This window comes from Haliotis asinina, chromosome 8 (genome assembly GCF_037392515.1).
Source record: "Haliotis asinina isolate JCU_RB_2024 chromosome 8, JCU_Hal_asi_v2, whole genome shotgun sequence".
In the NCBI taxonomy this organism is placed as follows: domain Eukaryota; kingdom Metazoa; phylum Mollusca; class Gastropoda; order Lepetellida; family Haliotidae; genus Haliotis; species Haliotis asinina.
Window position 1 is genome coordinate 62,705,918 of NC_090287.1, and position 17,109 is coordinate 62,723,026.

General features: G+C 39.0%; 1 protein-coding gene across 1 annotated transcript in view; it reads left to right on the forward strand.

Moving 5' to 3' along the window:
* The window catches only part of LOC137294727 (cyclic AMP-dependent transcription factor ATF-3-like), a 270,414-nt gene extending 253,786 nt beyond the window's left edge, over window positions 1-16,628 (forward strand). Inside the window, exon 4 of the transcript XR_010957534.1 lies at window positions 16,619-16,628. The gene's annotated coding sequence lies outside the window, so the exon portion shown is untranslated. The remainder of the gene's footprint in view (window positions 1-16,618) is intronic.
* Window positions 16,629-17,109: the final 481 nt, after the last annotated feature.

Sequence of the window (17,109 nt, forward strand, 5' to 3'; positions counted from 1 at the left end):
CAACGGATTTTCACCTTTTAGATTTTAGGTATGTTTTAAACATATTTTATTCGAAAATGAAATGGGCTGGGCACAGGTTATCCAACTTTAGGTACGCTCTATACTGCTAGGTATTCATGAGTGTATCTTGCATGGTCAATGCGACATCGTCATATAATGACCTCTTCAAATCAGGAGTGATGGCCCAGGTAGGGATAACCAATATACGGTTTTATTTCATGTAATTTATTCATACCTACTTGGGTGTCACACTTCTTCTGCATCAAATCACGGATTTAATATCTAATTAGAGCGTAGTGATCAAGTCGGTAATCGTGTTTGAATGTTTCAAAACATGCCTGCGTGCCCAGTCCTGTCCGTTTTATTTTTGTTTATAAATGAACATGTAACTGAATTGTATCATGGATGTGCTCATAGAGGTTTCGTTTCGTTTATTGATATAATGTTATTACTATTTGTAGATGATATTGATGTTGCTTTGTTCAGATAGTGGCCTCCAGAATCAGTTAGATGTTCTCCAGTTCTGTTGTAAGAAATGGAGCCTTGAAGTAAACTTGAAAAGAGACAAATGTTATCGCTTTCATAAAAGTATTCTTAATAAATTTCATGGACGTACTGTAATAAGGAAGTCAGCATTGTTTCACACTGCAAATGTTTAGGATTGACTGTATCTTCTATATTATCATGGTCAGCATCTAGCATAAGATCAATAAAGAAAATATCTTTCCCAGTTCTTTCTAGATTTCTTGACAGAAAATAGTTCCAATTCTTCTATATGGTTCCGAAATATGGGGAGTTAAGTATGATGATTCTATCGAAACCATCCACGCTTTATATTTTATACATTTCCCAGGTGTTCGAAAATATGCGTCAAACAAAGCTATCTTAGGAGAAACTGGTCGCATCGGTCTCTTTGTCTCATCACAGTTAAGGCCTGACAAAAACTGGACTATACAATTTCCTACGAATTACATATAATTTTACCGTTCAATGTTAAGCATGTCAAAGAATTTGATGATAATGGGAAAAATTCTTGGGTGTCGGATATGAGAAAACGTCTTTTTTGTCTTGTTTTTCCTTTGCTTGGATATCTCAGGATGTTGGAAATGTTAAGTTATTTACCCTTACCCTTGAGCAAAGATTAAATGACATAATTTTTCACAAAATCGGCACTGTCAAATATCTTCCCCAAGATTTCATATTACCTGAAAAATAGCTATACGAACCACAGGACAGTGTACATGATAAGAATCATAGTTTATGTCATTTTTTTAAGACTATGAGGAGGATACGTTTTATGTTCTTTTTATTTGAAACATTACCAGTTTGAAAAATCTGTTGAACTCAATCAACTATCAATACATTAATATCTCTTTCAATATAAGTAAAATAGATTTTTAAAGTTAGACGTTAATATATGCACGTGTATTCATATTTTAACGTGACTGTGCAATATAACTTTGCAACACAACTGTGCTTTAGGTCATATGGCCTGAAATACTGAATAACCTTCCGTCTGGACTTAGTGTGTGTTATTTTTTTCTAATTGATTAAATGCCCTTTTTTATTGACATGTATTTTATTAGTTTAAATGTGGTTAATGTTAGGTCAACCTGTGTCCTAACCAAGGAGGAGAACAAAGAGTGAGTGAGTGAGTTAACATTTAAAGTCACATCGGCAATATTTCAGCCATATCCAGACTAAAACAAGTTGTAAATCCACAAGAAATACATGTAAAGTATAAAAACTGTCAACGAAGGACAGTAAAACCAACTAGCATATCACAGTAACTTATAAGTAAAACTGGCGTCTATCTCTAAAACTTGAGTTCAAATGCGGACAAGACAATATATAAATGGGCTACAGATCGCCAACAACTAAAGGTAGATCACCATACCAGAGACGGAGAAGAAACAAAACGGGAAGGATGTATATTTTCCAGCTCAATGCCACCATCAGAAATGAATGATAGGATTGTTATCCCAAGAAGTGGAACAAATGATGATTTTGTTGTACAGATCGCCATAAAGAGGATTAAGAACACAGTTGGGTGCAGGATTGGAATACAGCATTGTGATATATTTTAAAGCTAATTTTAAACAGCGAAGATTTAGAAATGGCTCATCAGGATCGGGGGAAAGACCGTCCATAGGACGAAGTCCACAAACAAAGTCATAGGCCTTGGTGGTGGACAGAATCAAGTAGTTCGAGGATGCATTCACAGACTCCACCATTTTCTATAGATCCGTAATCAACTTTCGATCGGACCACTGATCTATATACATGAAGGAGTAGAGTTTGGTACCCTCCCAACTTTGAATTAGGAACCACTTTCAACACGTCAAATGCCATTTGGCTTTTAGAGGCTTAATATGTGGTAATAAGGTTAAATGCGAGAGAAAGATGAGACCAAGGAATTTATTTTCCTTTAAAAATTAAAAAAGGGATCGAAAAGGGAGTAAATCACTAACAACGTTAGAAAGACTATGCATTTCATAACAAAATCACACAAAACGGTTACATTATGCATCGGCATTATAGTTATGATAGCATTTTGACAAAAACTTCTAAGCATACAAAGTGATAGTAGATATAAATTTCATTCTACAGCACAGACAATAGAAACTATGTCAAAACAATGCTAAAACAATGCGGTAATTAGCTAAAACAATAGCCCATGACCCACATCCCTCATCCTTCATTTCGTGCTCCAATTAGCAAAGACAATGAAACCAGTGACCGTAAATCCCCCATCCCTCATTTATCCCTCATCCCTCATCCCTCATTTGTCCCACATTTCATCCCAAAAATAGCTACACGTGACAGTCATTATCTAAACATATCAATTTCATTAAGCCTAGTGATACATAATATCACCATGGTGAAAAGAAGTTAATGACGTTTAAGGAGAAATTATCAATGGATGTTTCACGTCTATTCAAATAAGTTGTTTATACAGAACAGTCACGACAGGGTGGCATGACCGGTTGATACCCAGTGCACGGTGTACTCTATATATAGAATCAACAAGCCAGGGGTAGCATGACTGGATGATGAAACTTAAACCTTTGAATAGTGCCATGTCATGATTAGTCATCCCTTTCACATTCTTTTTTTAAAAAACACACGTTCCACTACGTCTATAAATCTACCAATGAGCGATGGTGATTATTGTGTGTTGTCCAATGACATAGTTTGAATTCACCAATAGATGTGCGCATGCTCGCATCCATCACTGCTTACAGCAATGTTATTCCAACTGAGTCCAAGCAACAGACAAGGTGTGTCTTTGCTGAACAGACATCATGGGAACAAGAGTTACAGATCGGTTCGTATTCTTTTATACAAAATCTTCACCATTTAGCCAGTACTATCCTGTTAGGATTGAAGTTGATGGTAAAATCTTCAACTGTGCTGAGCAGTATTATATGTACATGAAGGCAATGACGTTTGGCGATGTGGTTACAGCTGAACACATTTTAAGAGCCTCTTCTGCTGTTATGCAGAAGAGATTAGGAAGATGTGTGAAAAACTTTATTCAACACAAATGGGATGTTGTGAGTTACCATGTTGTGAAGAAAGTTACCCTGGCTAAGTTTACTCAGTCCTCCACTCTTCGACATGCATTAATGAACACCTCCACAAAAATATTAGCTGAAGCCAGTCCATATGATAGACGGTGGGGTGTTGGACTCTCTCTTCACGGTCCCAAGCTATTAAATCCATCTAACTGGAAGGGACAAAACTGGTTGGGGAAAGCTTTGATGGAGGTCAGACAAGAGCTTATGGACAAAGTTGTTGAGAGTGAAAAGTGTTAAATTCTTGTTTACAGTCAACTGAATGGTAAAGCAGCTTTCTATTCCTGGAAGCAAGTTCTACAATCATCACACACCTTGCACGAAACAGTTGTCATGCAATCTAACGAATGGTTTCAAGATCGCAGTGAATGTGTCAAGGATGCTAAGAGAAAGTTTCAAGATGATTCTAGGTCAACGAAAAGAATCATCATCAAGAAGACAAGAAAACTGTTCTTGTGTGTTGACGAAGTTGATAGTGGAAATCACATAAAGCATGCGGAAAATCTTCTCACTTTGTGTTACACTTTGGAACTGGCTAAGATTCTTAGACGGTTATCCTGTGATTTGTGTTTTGGATGTATGTTTGAACCTGAGGGAGAACTGGAGCACACGTGTAAGCACATGCTAGAACAGGATCACGTTGATGGTCTTTTCATGACGGCCATGAGTGAAATAAATGATGAACACGTGATTGATAAATGGTTGGAAGTATTTAGTGATGACACATCTCTGAATTACGTGAACATAGTTTCATACCGCTGCAAAGACTTTCGGGACACTCATTTTAAAACATCAGAGTGGCTTCATGATCTGAAGCAACGTGTGGTTAAGATGCTGTTGTTAGAAAATCGCTTTCAATAATTGTGAATGTATACATGAATGAATTCTATTAATTAAAGCATATGTTCCTTCCTATTCGTACCTTCATGTTATATATTGCCTGTTACAACTGGTTTCATTCAGTACGTGTGTGAGTTCACAAAAGATGAACAGGGTATTGTTAGAGAGGCACGAAAAAGCATTAGAAAAGTATTATTATGACCCTCACAATCCAGGAGCCTACTATGGTCCGTCCAAACTCCGACGGGTATTGAAGACAACACCTCAACCTGATGTTAAGCTCAGGAAGGTGAAATGGTTTGTCAACAACCAAGATCCTTACAGTTTACACAAACCAGTCAAGCATAGATTTAAAAGGATGAAAGTCAGAGTGAATTCCATGGACGAAATGTGGGATGTGGACCTTGCTGATCTTTCACGCTACAGCAAAGAAAATGAGGGTATCCGGTATTTGCTTGTCGTGATTGACATACTGAGTAGGTTTACTTTTGTCCTTCCTTTGGAAAATAAAAGGCCAGAGTCCGTGTTGAAAGCCTTTAAAAAAATACTTCAAGAAAGAAAACCAAGAAAAGTACGCGTAGATGGTGGTAGTGAGTTTAAGGGAGTGTTCAAATCTTTTTTGGAAAAACAAAATATTACCATTACTATTTCACGCAACGAAAACATTAAAAGTAATTATGTGGAACGCTTCAACAGAACACTGAAGTCGTTGATCACACGTTACATGACACGTAAGAACACCAAGCATTATCTCAGTGTTCTACCTGATTTGGTGTACAACTACAATAACACCCCACATTCGTCTTTACCCCTTCTATCACCTGCTCAAGTCAATAAAAGCAATGAATTGAAAGTTTGGCAACACTTGTATGTCAAACCCTTGTTGAAGTCAAAGGAAAAAAAAGGTCAAGTGATAAAGAAATACAGATATAAAGTTGGTGATCTTGTTCGCATCCCATACCTGAGGAAACCGTTCAGCAAAGAACTTGATCTGAAGTGGACGGAAGAACTTTTCAAAGTAACAGAACGTTTCAAGAAACAAGACATACCTCTGTACAGAATTAAAGATTTTCATGGTGAACTTATTAAAGGGAGTTTTTACACTGCCGAACTGCAAAAGGTTAACAAAGGAGACGATATTGAGTGGCAAGTGGAAAAGATCTTAAAGAAGAAACGCATGAGAGGAAAAACGTATGTTTTGGTTCGTTGGTTAGGTTGGCCTAGTTCTTTTGATTCATATGTGGAAGAAAGTCAACTGAAAAACCTATGATGGAGAAATATGTGTTTCTCAAGAGTTCTGACACAAAAAATTCTTATTTCAAGGATAACAGCCCTTATCATTTTCGCATTAAGCTCAATCAAAGACTTTGATGGATTTTGGGTCGTGTCTTTATCCGAGTTAAACTTTGGAAAGATAGACCTCACTCATGTGAACGATCCTTATGTAGATATACTGTGTAACCTGTGCGATAGTTCACTGGTGGGTAATACCCAGTTACCACTGTTAAGACGCATTGATCTGAGGAATGGACCCAACTTTTCCTTTGCTAATGAATACAATATCCATGTGATGGTCAAAGAGTCATCTGACATTGAAATCTGTATAAAAGCGAGCAGTGGAACACCACTGTCATTCTTGAAAGAGCAGACTTATGCAACACTTCACTTGAGACGTTATCCCTTTGCTGACTGAACATGGATTCCCTCCCTCTGTATATCCCAGATTATAGCAAATGGCAGAATTACTTCAAGAAACACATGACAAGTACTTCTCGTGTTGTGAATGGAAAAGCTCCCCCTAAAGTTATTCCATCTCACCGATCTGTTTCTCAACCGGAAGAACCTAAAATCGAACTGCAGATGACTTCAGAACAACAAAGTGTTGTGGAGAGAGCGGATGCTAAAGAAAAGCGTCATAGGTCTTTAAAAAGAGCTTCAGGTGAACAGATTGCCACAACCAAGAAGATACGTCAGACACGTAACATCGCCTCCAAGACAGCTAAAGTGCTCAAGTGTACTCCTGTGAAAGAAAACGACATCTTCAGTTGAGCATCATGTTTTTATTGAATAGCAAAACTTTTGAAGAGTTGGTACCGGATTCACTCAACCTATTTACCTTACCTCCATATCAGACCAGTATCCAGCAACACTATTTTGTAGATGTACGCCCACTCAGTCAAATTAATGACTCTTCTCCACTGGAATTTCACATATCCAATTCGGGTAGTGATTACATTGATTTGAAGCGAACAAAACTGCATGTAAAACTCAAAGTCACCCATGCGGATGGATCGGTATTGGATGCAGACGAACACGTGGCACCTGTCAATTTGCTTTTGCAGGCACTGTTTTCTCACATTTCAGTGTATATGCAGAACCAGTTGGTGTCTTCGACCAACAATCATTATGCTTACAAGAGCACGATGAAGACCTTGCTAAACTATGGAGCTGATGCGAAAAGCTCTCAAATGACATCGCAGCTGTTTTACAAAGATGAGGGTGAAGATAATGATGCCATTGAAACAACTGATTGTGTCACTGGAACCAATTACGGTTTGATTGCACGTGGTACCTACATCAAGAAGAGCAATGAACTGACCATGTCTGGACCTTTGTATGAAGATGTGTTTAGCATGAAAAGACATTTAATCAATGGAGTAGATTTGACTTTGAAATTGTACAGATCATCACCTACTTTCTGTTTGATGAGCGGTAAAGCCAACCAAGAGTATACCATTGAGCTACTCGATGCTTATCTTCAAGTATGCAAACTCAAAGTCAACCCGGCGCTGATTCTAGCTCACAACACCCTGTTCGAAAATAACTCCAATGCACTCTACCCTTTCACCAAGTCTGAGGTCAAGGTCAACAGCATCCCTGTTTCTCAACTGACGCATACCATTGATAATGTGTCCAACCCCATTGCTAATCGTTACATCATCGCCTTTGTGGAAAGCAAGAGTCTGAATGGGTCATATGACAAGAATAATTTCAACTTTCAATCCAGCATGCTCAAAACTGTCAGTCTCTATGTGAATGGTGTCAGTGTACCTGGGCGTCCAACTCGAGCTGATGATGTGAACAGCTACGTAAACATGTTTGATGGCATGGGGTTTTGGAGAGAAAATCGAGGAAATTTCATATCCAGGGGAGAATTTTTGTTAGGAAATGCACTGTTTGTCTTTGAACTGGAAGAGTTGTGCGGAGAATCCGAGTACCTCAATCTGGTGAAGACTGGAAATGTGCGGTTGGAAATCGAGTTCAAAGCTGCACTAACCAAAACGCTGAGCTGCATCATTCTCAGTGAAAGAAACTCCATCATCGAAATCGATCAAGCGCGAAACGTCTTCATCAAGTAAACACAGAGATGAAAGCTTCACAGTTGATGTGCGCCCTTCGGTGTGATTCAACCTTACAGACTCACGTCTTGGGGGTGTATGCCAGAGATACGCTTCCTATAATCGCACCTTTCATGCAAAGACAAGGTGTAGGATTTATTGTGAATACTGAGTCCAGTCAGAACAGTGGTCGCCACTGGGTTGCTATGTACTTTAAAAACAATACAGCAGAATTCTTCGATAGTTTAGCAGATCCTGTTGATGTTACATTTGATCGCTATTTAAAGACTTATGCTGGTTCTTACTTACGCAGTAATCACCGGTTACAATCTGTGAATTCAAATGTGTGTGGGTTCTATTGTTTGTACTATGTATTATGTAAATTTAAAGCATGCCTGAGTCTAAACCATATACTTCATCAGTTTGATGTACACAACTTCATGTGGAATGACGCCTTTGTATCTGAATATGTTTGTAATTATTTCAAATACTGCTCTGCTTCTTGTCTAGATTGTAACTGATGTTATATCTATGTATGAAAAAAAATATCAATAAAATTAGTGTAGATGAGATTAGGATTGTGTTGTGTATAAATACCACGGTATCAAGCCTAGTATTGCAGTTCTGTGCTAAAGAGCGATCTGAATACATCATGGGAGAATGTGTGTTACCATTTCAAACTCCTACTACAAAATCGGTTGTGGGAGGATCTTCAAGTGGGAAAACCTTTTGGGTTGCACAGCTCTTAAAACAAGCTAGCTGCATGTTCGATCCACCACCCAACCTGATTGTGTATTGCTATGCCGTGTGGCAGGATGCCTACAGCGAACTTGAGAAGACGATTCCCAACATTCGATTTAAAGATGCACTACCTACAGAAGAGGAGTTAAAACCATATTCTTCGGAATCCGATAAACGGTGTGTACTGGTAGTAGATGACTTCATGCAAGACATTTGTAAGAACCCTCTGTTTTTACATCTTTATACCACACTATCTCATCATCTGGGAATTACTGTCATTAACATTCAACAGTCAGCCTTTCCTAAAGGCGAATGTAACAGAACCATGTCTCTAAACACCCATTACTTTGTTCTGTTGTCTAACCCGCGTTCAGCACATGAATACAGAATTTTGGCATCGCAAATATTTCCAGGTCAAATTAAATATTTTATGGAATCCTTCCAAGATGCAGTTGGGAGAAAACAATATGGGTATCTTGTTTTGGATGCTTCACCCCATGCTGATGAACGCTATGGACGTTTACGCACAAACATATTTCCTGATGATGAAGTATGTACAGTCTACTTACAACAGTCCCAGAAGTAGGACTGAAATGATATATTCGTCTCTCTACAAGTGTTTTCATCATTTCACACTCACCGCTGAAGTTGAACAGAACCATGGATATGTGCGGACGGTTCAATGATGTGCTCGCAGACTGTGTTGAAACAGAGCGTTACACTGAGGAGTATGGCTATAAGTTTAGTGACAGATTGAAGTCGTTCAACAACTGGCCTGTTCAAATGAAACAGTCGCCAAAAGCCATGGCTGAAGCAGGATTTATTTACACAGGACAGTCTGATAAAGTCTACTGCTTCAAATGTAGGCTTCGTGTACATCAATGGATACCCGATGATGATCCCATGACTGAACACTTCAGACTGTCTCCACACTGTAACTATATACACATGGTGTCTGAACCCATGGATACCAAGAAAGGTTAGACGTGAGCAACTTTGAATAAATATTAATCACCGTAGTTTTTCAAACTGACAACCTTCCATATAACAACCAATTCACGTCACTTCAGCCATAGTACAGTCAGCCCTCCCTCAGAATGTATGCAGTGAAAGAAAGGAATTGTCTGATCAACATTATCGAAAAACACAGAAAGGATGATGCAACATTGAAAGAAACAGCTTCTCGAATGTTGTTTACAGTGTCAGTGTGGGGAGACGATTACGCTGCTTTACAAACAGAACATCACTATGACTCATGGACTGAAGTCATTAAAGACTTCTTGTGGAATAACAGACTGTGTCCCAACATATTAGATGAAGACATATGGATAGATGGAAGGGTAGACTACGAATGTTTCTGTAGTGAAAACGAGCGAGTGGTTGCTAATAATATTTTTCGAAAGGCTATGTCTTTACAAGATTACGAAGACTCAAAACACAGCACCACTGTGTCTGTTAAGGGTGAAGATTTGTTGGAAAGTTGGCAAAGAGATCCTCCTCATGATTGTAGTCGGTGCAAAGAAGATGACAACAAAGAAGATGCGATTTTGGGTTTCTAGATAAATAACACTAACCAAAGATGTGTGTCTTCATTTGAGAGTGGAACAGCTACCATACAGCATCAACATGAGTGGTCTGCTCCAAAAACATTCAGCTTTTCTTATGATGTTGGAACAAGCTAGTGTCAGGCAAAGAAAGGCTTTGTTAATACATGCCTCACGTGAACAGCTTATGTCAGTGGTTACTCTTATATTTAACATTTTGAGAGGAATCATACCCTTACCACACAGTGATAAAATGCGTCTCTCACGCTACAAGAAGTGCATTCGATCTTTAGCCAGCAAGACAGTTAGTAGTCGCGAGAAACGTGAGCTGATTCTGACACATCATTCGGTTCTACCCATTTGCATAAAATCCTTTCAAGTATACCTCTCATCGATTCACAATGAGCAAGCCTATGGTTCTTCTGACAAGAGAGACCTACCAGAGGTTGATGAACAATCAAGAAGAACAGATTCTTCCTCAGACAGCGAATCAGATACTGAATCAGAATCCTCTGACGAGACAAGATCTGAAGATGATGAATCATAATAAGGGTTCTAGTGATGAAACGGTTGCATCTGTCATGGAACATAACATGGACTTTATGCTTCGTGTCCCCGAGCAGATCATTCGAGGGGTTTCGTCTACAAAGACCATTGGGAAGTTAATGAGCTTGTGGATATTTGTGAAAGAAAATATTCTGAATGGTCAAATAGGACTAACAGGAGATCTAAGACTTGTGTTACCTAATGGTGAGGTATTACATGGTTCAAATATAGTGGACTTGCTCTGCTTTCTCATCATGAAAGCAGGTGCTGAGAGTCACCGACCAGTGGGATATAGAGAGTTTTATAAACTTTTGAGACATTTACACATTCCTAAACATCTCATGAAAAGCAGGCCAAATAAAGACAAAAAGAAGAAGACTGTAAATACTTTATATATAAAACGCAAAGCGTCTCATGGTGTGCCTGGTGTGACAAACGTAAGGAAAACAATCGAACCATTTTAATGTACATCCATTCTTCTATACATATTATGTACAAGGAAATAAAAAAATGGATTACTAAATGACTAGTTGGTCTTGTTGTTTATCGTAAATGCATGTTGAGTTTGGTCAACATCAGCAGTTTCTCTTTTCCTGTGTTGGAAAGCAACCCAGCGTTCAAACTGTTAATGTTGTCATACCAGTCGGTGTATCTATCATGGAAGTCTAGTCTGAGTTGTGTACGTTGATGACGTGCACTTTCTAACATGTTTTGATGAGATATTCCACTCAGAGCTTCTTCAAAATAGCGCTCCACCTTTTCATCACTATTCAGCATCACACACTGGTGATTGATTTGAAACGGATGACCAGTTTCACATCCATAGCAATCGTCTTCACACAATTTGGTGATTTTTGTCTTGAGTTCATTCAGGTAGAGCGTTTTGAGAATAGACTCGAACATTGGACGATGGTGTCTCAAGTTACGTGCACGCTCAAGAGACCGCCTTGTGGTGTTAATTTCACGCACTTCCACAGGATATACAGTGTTAGCAGGGATCACACCCTGTTCCATGACCCGCTGCAGAACCCTCTGTGCTGCTTGATAAGCAGCCATTCGTGTTCTTCTTAAGGTTTGTCCTTCACGCAGCGTTTCACCATTGGCACCGATCAGTCTGTACATATATCTCTGAACATTCATTTTGACGCTGAAAATAAATTAATGATTAGATAAATAGTTAGATAAAAGGAGCAATATATATATAATTAGATAAATTATATATAATGAATGAGTAAAGGAAGCAATATATGGTGAATGAGTAAAGGACTCCATACATGGCAAATGCGTAAAGGAAGCACATACCTGTTGAGCACTGTTTTCTTGTGGAAAGATGTCTTCACATACATAGTGAATGTATACAATTTTTTTTAGATTGGTGAATATCCATATGGAACGCTGTGAACAGCATCATCTAACAGATACCTCTTGTCGTCAACTGGTGTCAATGCCACTTTGTTTTGTCTCTCAGTGTACAAAGTGTTATTGTATGATCGAATCAAGTGAAAGGAACAACTGAACCTCTTCTGTTCAAATAATGATTGTTTATACATATCATGTCTGAGAAATTTCTTGATGACAGATTTCTTAATGCCTTTAGCTGTCTTTTTTTCGATGACGTTTTTAGATTTTTGCATCAGAAAAGAGTACATTTTGCTTTTTAGTCCCACAAACTCTAATATGATGCTCCCGCCTGCTTCATCCTTCATTTTACCAGTTACCTTGCGATTTTCATCCGAGTATAACCCTTTTGGATCATCAGGTGCATAGTTGGAAGTGTCAAACAAATGTTGATTGTATTTCATGAACACATAAGGATTCAAAAGGGGTTCATGTGAAGGTGCATGTACATGCATAAACAAACTGTCCGTGTCCGTCATCAAAAGGTCAAGTCTTTCTGGCCCATACTGCATTTGCATGACATCATAATAGAAAGTGTAAATTTCATATTTGGCTAAATCCAAGATGGTGAAGCCAACAGCAATGGGTTGATCTAAATGTACAGATAATTTCTCCAACTCTACTGCAGTCACGTCTTCTGAAAAATTTTTGACCTGTTTGAAGTTACTTTTCGCTGCACATTTTCGAAGTTTAGATCTCTGTGTTACCAACTGAACTGTTTTATGCTTTCGTTTATTCATGCAGAACCGTCCAAACACACACTTGTTCATGAGTTTATAACGATCTTTATCACAGTCATCCTTGGCATTTTTGCGGTTACTCAAATTAAGATCGATGTAAGGTTTCAACCATGCTCCTTGTCTAAATTTTAACACTCTGTGTATTTTTGTACATATCAATCCATGTCTCAGGTACAGCTGTAACGTTTTGAAGTGAACCACGTAGTGGGAACGATCTTTTAGAGTAGTGAACAGTTTTTTACCGGATGATTTCTTTGAACCTTTACGCAACGATTTTTTGAGTGGGTTGAAATGAGTTAACAGTTTCTGGTGAGCAGGTGAAAACTCATCATAGGGAATGTCATCATGTGTAGGAGCCATGGGAAAAGCAGCATGAGCTTTGTGTAAGTGTTTGGGATACAACAAATCGACTTCAAGGATGTAACCTGTATCTCCTTCTGTATCGACAGTTGTCCAGTCAATGGTGTCATACTCTTCAGAACTGATGAAGCGATAGTTTCCAATGGGGAGCGGTTGTAGCATGACTGTTGCATACAGAGAGTTAACATCAAAGTAGAGAAGAAAGGAGGTGTCTTTCAGTGGATCAAAACCCGATAGGTGATAATTGTTAGCAACTGCATATTTCTTACTAATCATAGACACCCCACCACGAATGGAATTTTCAATGAAATTGTAAGTGTCGACATCAGTGAACAGATCAAGTTTGGCATCTGTGATTTTCATAGCAGCATCCAGACAAAAACCTGGCATGGAGTAATAATGACAAATGTCAAGACCATAGTCAGTCAAACACCCTGTTCTGAAGGTCTCTATGATGTCGGTTAATAGCAGCACATCAACACTCACATACAACCGGACAAAGTCGCTCATGGTTTCACAGTCAAACTCCTTCCATAATTCATGAACAAATGTATAGTCTTCCTGACTAATATTTTCATCAGACAAAGAACTGAAGAAGGATGCTTGAGAAGGTAAACAAGTCTCATTCAGTTTTCCCCAGTCATCCATGTATTCATAAGGAAAGGGAAGTTTCCTTGTTAACATGTTTCCATGATGGGGGAAGTGTTCTTTCAAATAGACAAATGAATCCACGCCTTTGTTCAGTTGGTTTTGTGTCAGTGCATCTAAGGAACTTTGCAGAAATTTGTAACTATCCAAAAAGACCAAATTGTTATCCACTGTAAACGATAGAAACTGTTCTGAGTTGTGAGGGATGACTGTAATGTCTCTGTCACCAAAGTGTTGTGCTACTTCCAGTATCAAGTGAGAATCATAACGTTCAGAGTTATGAAGCATGACAACCACTTTCTTGCGTAACTGAAAATTCAGGTTACATCGATTATGCAAAACTTGTCGAAAACGTCCTGTCAGGTGATAACACTCGATCAGTACCTAACAGTTCACTACACAAACCACAATGAGTAGCATTGGCGATGGTTATCTTATCTTGGACAGTGAGCTGCATGGGTTTGATAGAATCCAACAATGTCTGGATGCTGTCATATTCCCTTAAAATACTTTCAATAAAATGCTCAGCTGCCTGTTCTCCTACATAGGTTTGTACAGGTTTCGAATACCGTTCCTCCGTGCACACCACTTTGTAAGCATAAGCACAAGGTACATGTTTATTCAGTCGTGAACTACCCGGGCTGCTTTCTGGAATGAGCAAGGACTCAAAATCAGCCACGATAACAAACTTGGCTCGTTCTGTTTTGCTTTGAGAACGTAATCTAAACTGATACACCGCATCCTCTGGACTAGGCATAACGACTCTTTGTGCTTTGTCATAACAGTAGTCTTTATGCTTATCCAGACATTGTTGTGATGTATAACACCAAAGACATTTGCGACAGATGAACTGAGTGCGGTTATTACGTTGCTTGTTTCTGACTAACCCACTTAAACTGGTAATGAGACAGTAATGTGTATTTGGTTTAACGTCTACGTCCATGCGTTCATGTTCTTCTAACCCTAGGATGCCTTCAAAATCATCCGACTCACTTTCTTGTGAAAGCAACAACAAATCAATCTTCCTGTTTTCATCTGCATCCAGCCTATTACTGATGTACATGGGATACAAAGTATTATCTTCAAACCCATACACGTTGATACTCAACTCATTGGCTTCTTCAAATCGAGGAATTTGTTTTAAAGTCATGGGAAAGGTGAATCCTTCTAAATTCAAACGGTTTAAATAAGGACGATAATTTCCCTCGCGTTCTTTGTTATGAGAAGCCGGAAACAGTTTTGCTAAAATGCTGTAAGCAAAACAAAGATTATCGCCATTTTTTATGTTGATAATACTTTTGGATTTCTTGACAAGAGTTTGTGGTAGTGGAATATAACTACCACCTTTGAAAGGTTCAAACTTTACCACAGTGAGTTTCAAAAGTACGACGGCGGAGATATTCAAACCAGAATGAACCCCCTCATAATCATCCAGCGTCTGAAGCATCTTGTGTACGGCTTCAAGATACTGTTCATTTAAGTCACTACCCTCTGTAGCTATAGTCATGACACTTCTGAAATAAGCCTCATGGTAACTTGTGCTCTCATCTTCCCGACTAGGTTTGGCCATTCTAATATGGAGACACAACCCCCATTTTACGGCTTTTTTCTCACGAATTTCATCCTCAATTGTATCAATAACCTGACTTTGTTCACTAATCATGAAATTCAGTGGGTCCGTGCTATTCCGTCCGTCAAAGTCATAGTCTCTAACATCTCCCTGTAGGGAGTGGCTTGAACATGGACGTGAGGCGATATTGGTGGCGGGAGGGGCGTTAGGTGGGGGAGGAGGAGGGACAGATAGCGTAGCCGTTTTAGCCCTTTGTCTACGTTTACCTCTGCCACCACCCGACATGTCATGGTCAGTTTTATGTGTGTGCATTCTTAATGCTTTAGAGGTTGGGAAAGATTGATGATACGTTTGACAAATATGTTCATCAGGAGCAGATGTTTTACAGTTACATGAATGTCGTTGATAACCGAATTTGCTGTTAAACCTTTCAAAGCAATGTGGACATTGACGACAATAAACATTTTGACATGACGTTTTAAATTGTCTTCCCGATTAAACGATCGATGGCAATGGTTGCAGGTAAACAATATGCCCACTCGTTCACAATGTCTCTGATGTCTTAACAAATGACATTTCTGTTTGAAACAACGTCTGCAAATTTCACATTGGAAGACAGGACATGTAGTTTGCTCAGACATTTTGTTATTTGTTGTTATTCACCTACTATAAAATTTGAATACGATTCACTATTGCATGCTTTTTTCTGCGCCAACTTCTTTGTTTATCTGAAATAATTAAAGTTATGATAAAACGTTTCGAACAATGTTTTAAAAAATGATGCACAAAAAAGGCCAAAGACTAAGTATTCTGATTGTTACTCACTTCTCTGTTGCTTGTACGTTCGCTTGAAGAAGTCGAGTCTTGACTGTCTCTAGTCTTTGACGGACTGTTGAAGTGTGTTTCCGGTCGTGCATAACCTTATCCTTTTTATACCGTGTAAGTGCGCTATGTTGCTTGCTATTTCTCATGTCTTGTATCGGAAGAGGGATGCGACTGGGGTCGCCACGTTTTGAAAAAGTGTCACGATTACTTCGCTTCTGTTTTTCAACAGTACAACGTGGTTGCTCGGTACATGCAGGGACGTTGATACAACGTGTTTTGGAAATGATAGAGGGGTGTGTCGCTCATATATACTGCTCACCATCACTCATGATGTTGTCTTGACTGATATTCTTGTATATGCGCGGATTCACATGGACACTCACGCGCGCGCACACACACACACACACACACACACACAGACACACACACACACACACACAAGCCATCGAACCACATGCGCGCACACAGAGTGAGAAGTCGACACTGCTAGACTATGGGTGAAAGTCCAACAAAGAATAAGAACAAGACTTTTCAAAGTAATTATTCGTTTTATTAAATTAATAATTCCTTTTCATTCCTGACGACCAAACCTCACCCCGCGTTCAGTGTGGTACGTGTCTTATTACAAGGACGTTGTTTGCTGGTGTTGTGGGGAAAGCGTAGGGGACCCGTGCCTGACACTGTGTCACTGCATCAAGAGGATCCCTTGATACCTTCTGACAGCAACAGGAAATGTAGACTAACGCTTAGTTTCTGAATACATATCATTTTGATAGTAACACACAAACACAGTCAAATTCAAAAGGAGCATCAGGGAGACCAGAGATTATAGGGCTTGAGCGCTGCAGCTAGGGCTATGGTGTTTGGGAAATAATATGGTTCGGGGGGCTGTGAGACAGACTACAAGGGATATTATCATCTCGGATGGTACGGATCAAGACAGCCACATCGATTGCGAATACACTCAGCACAATCATACAT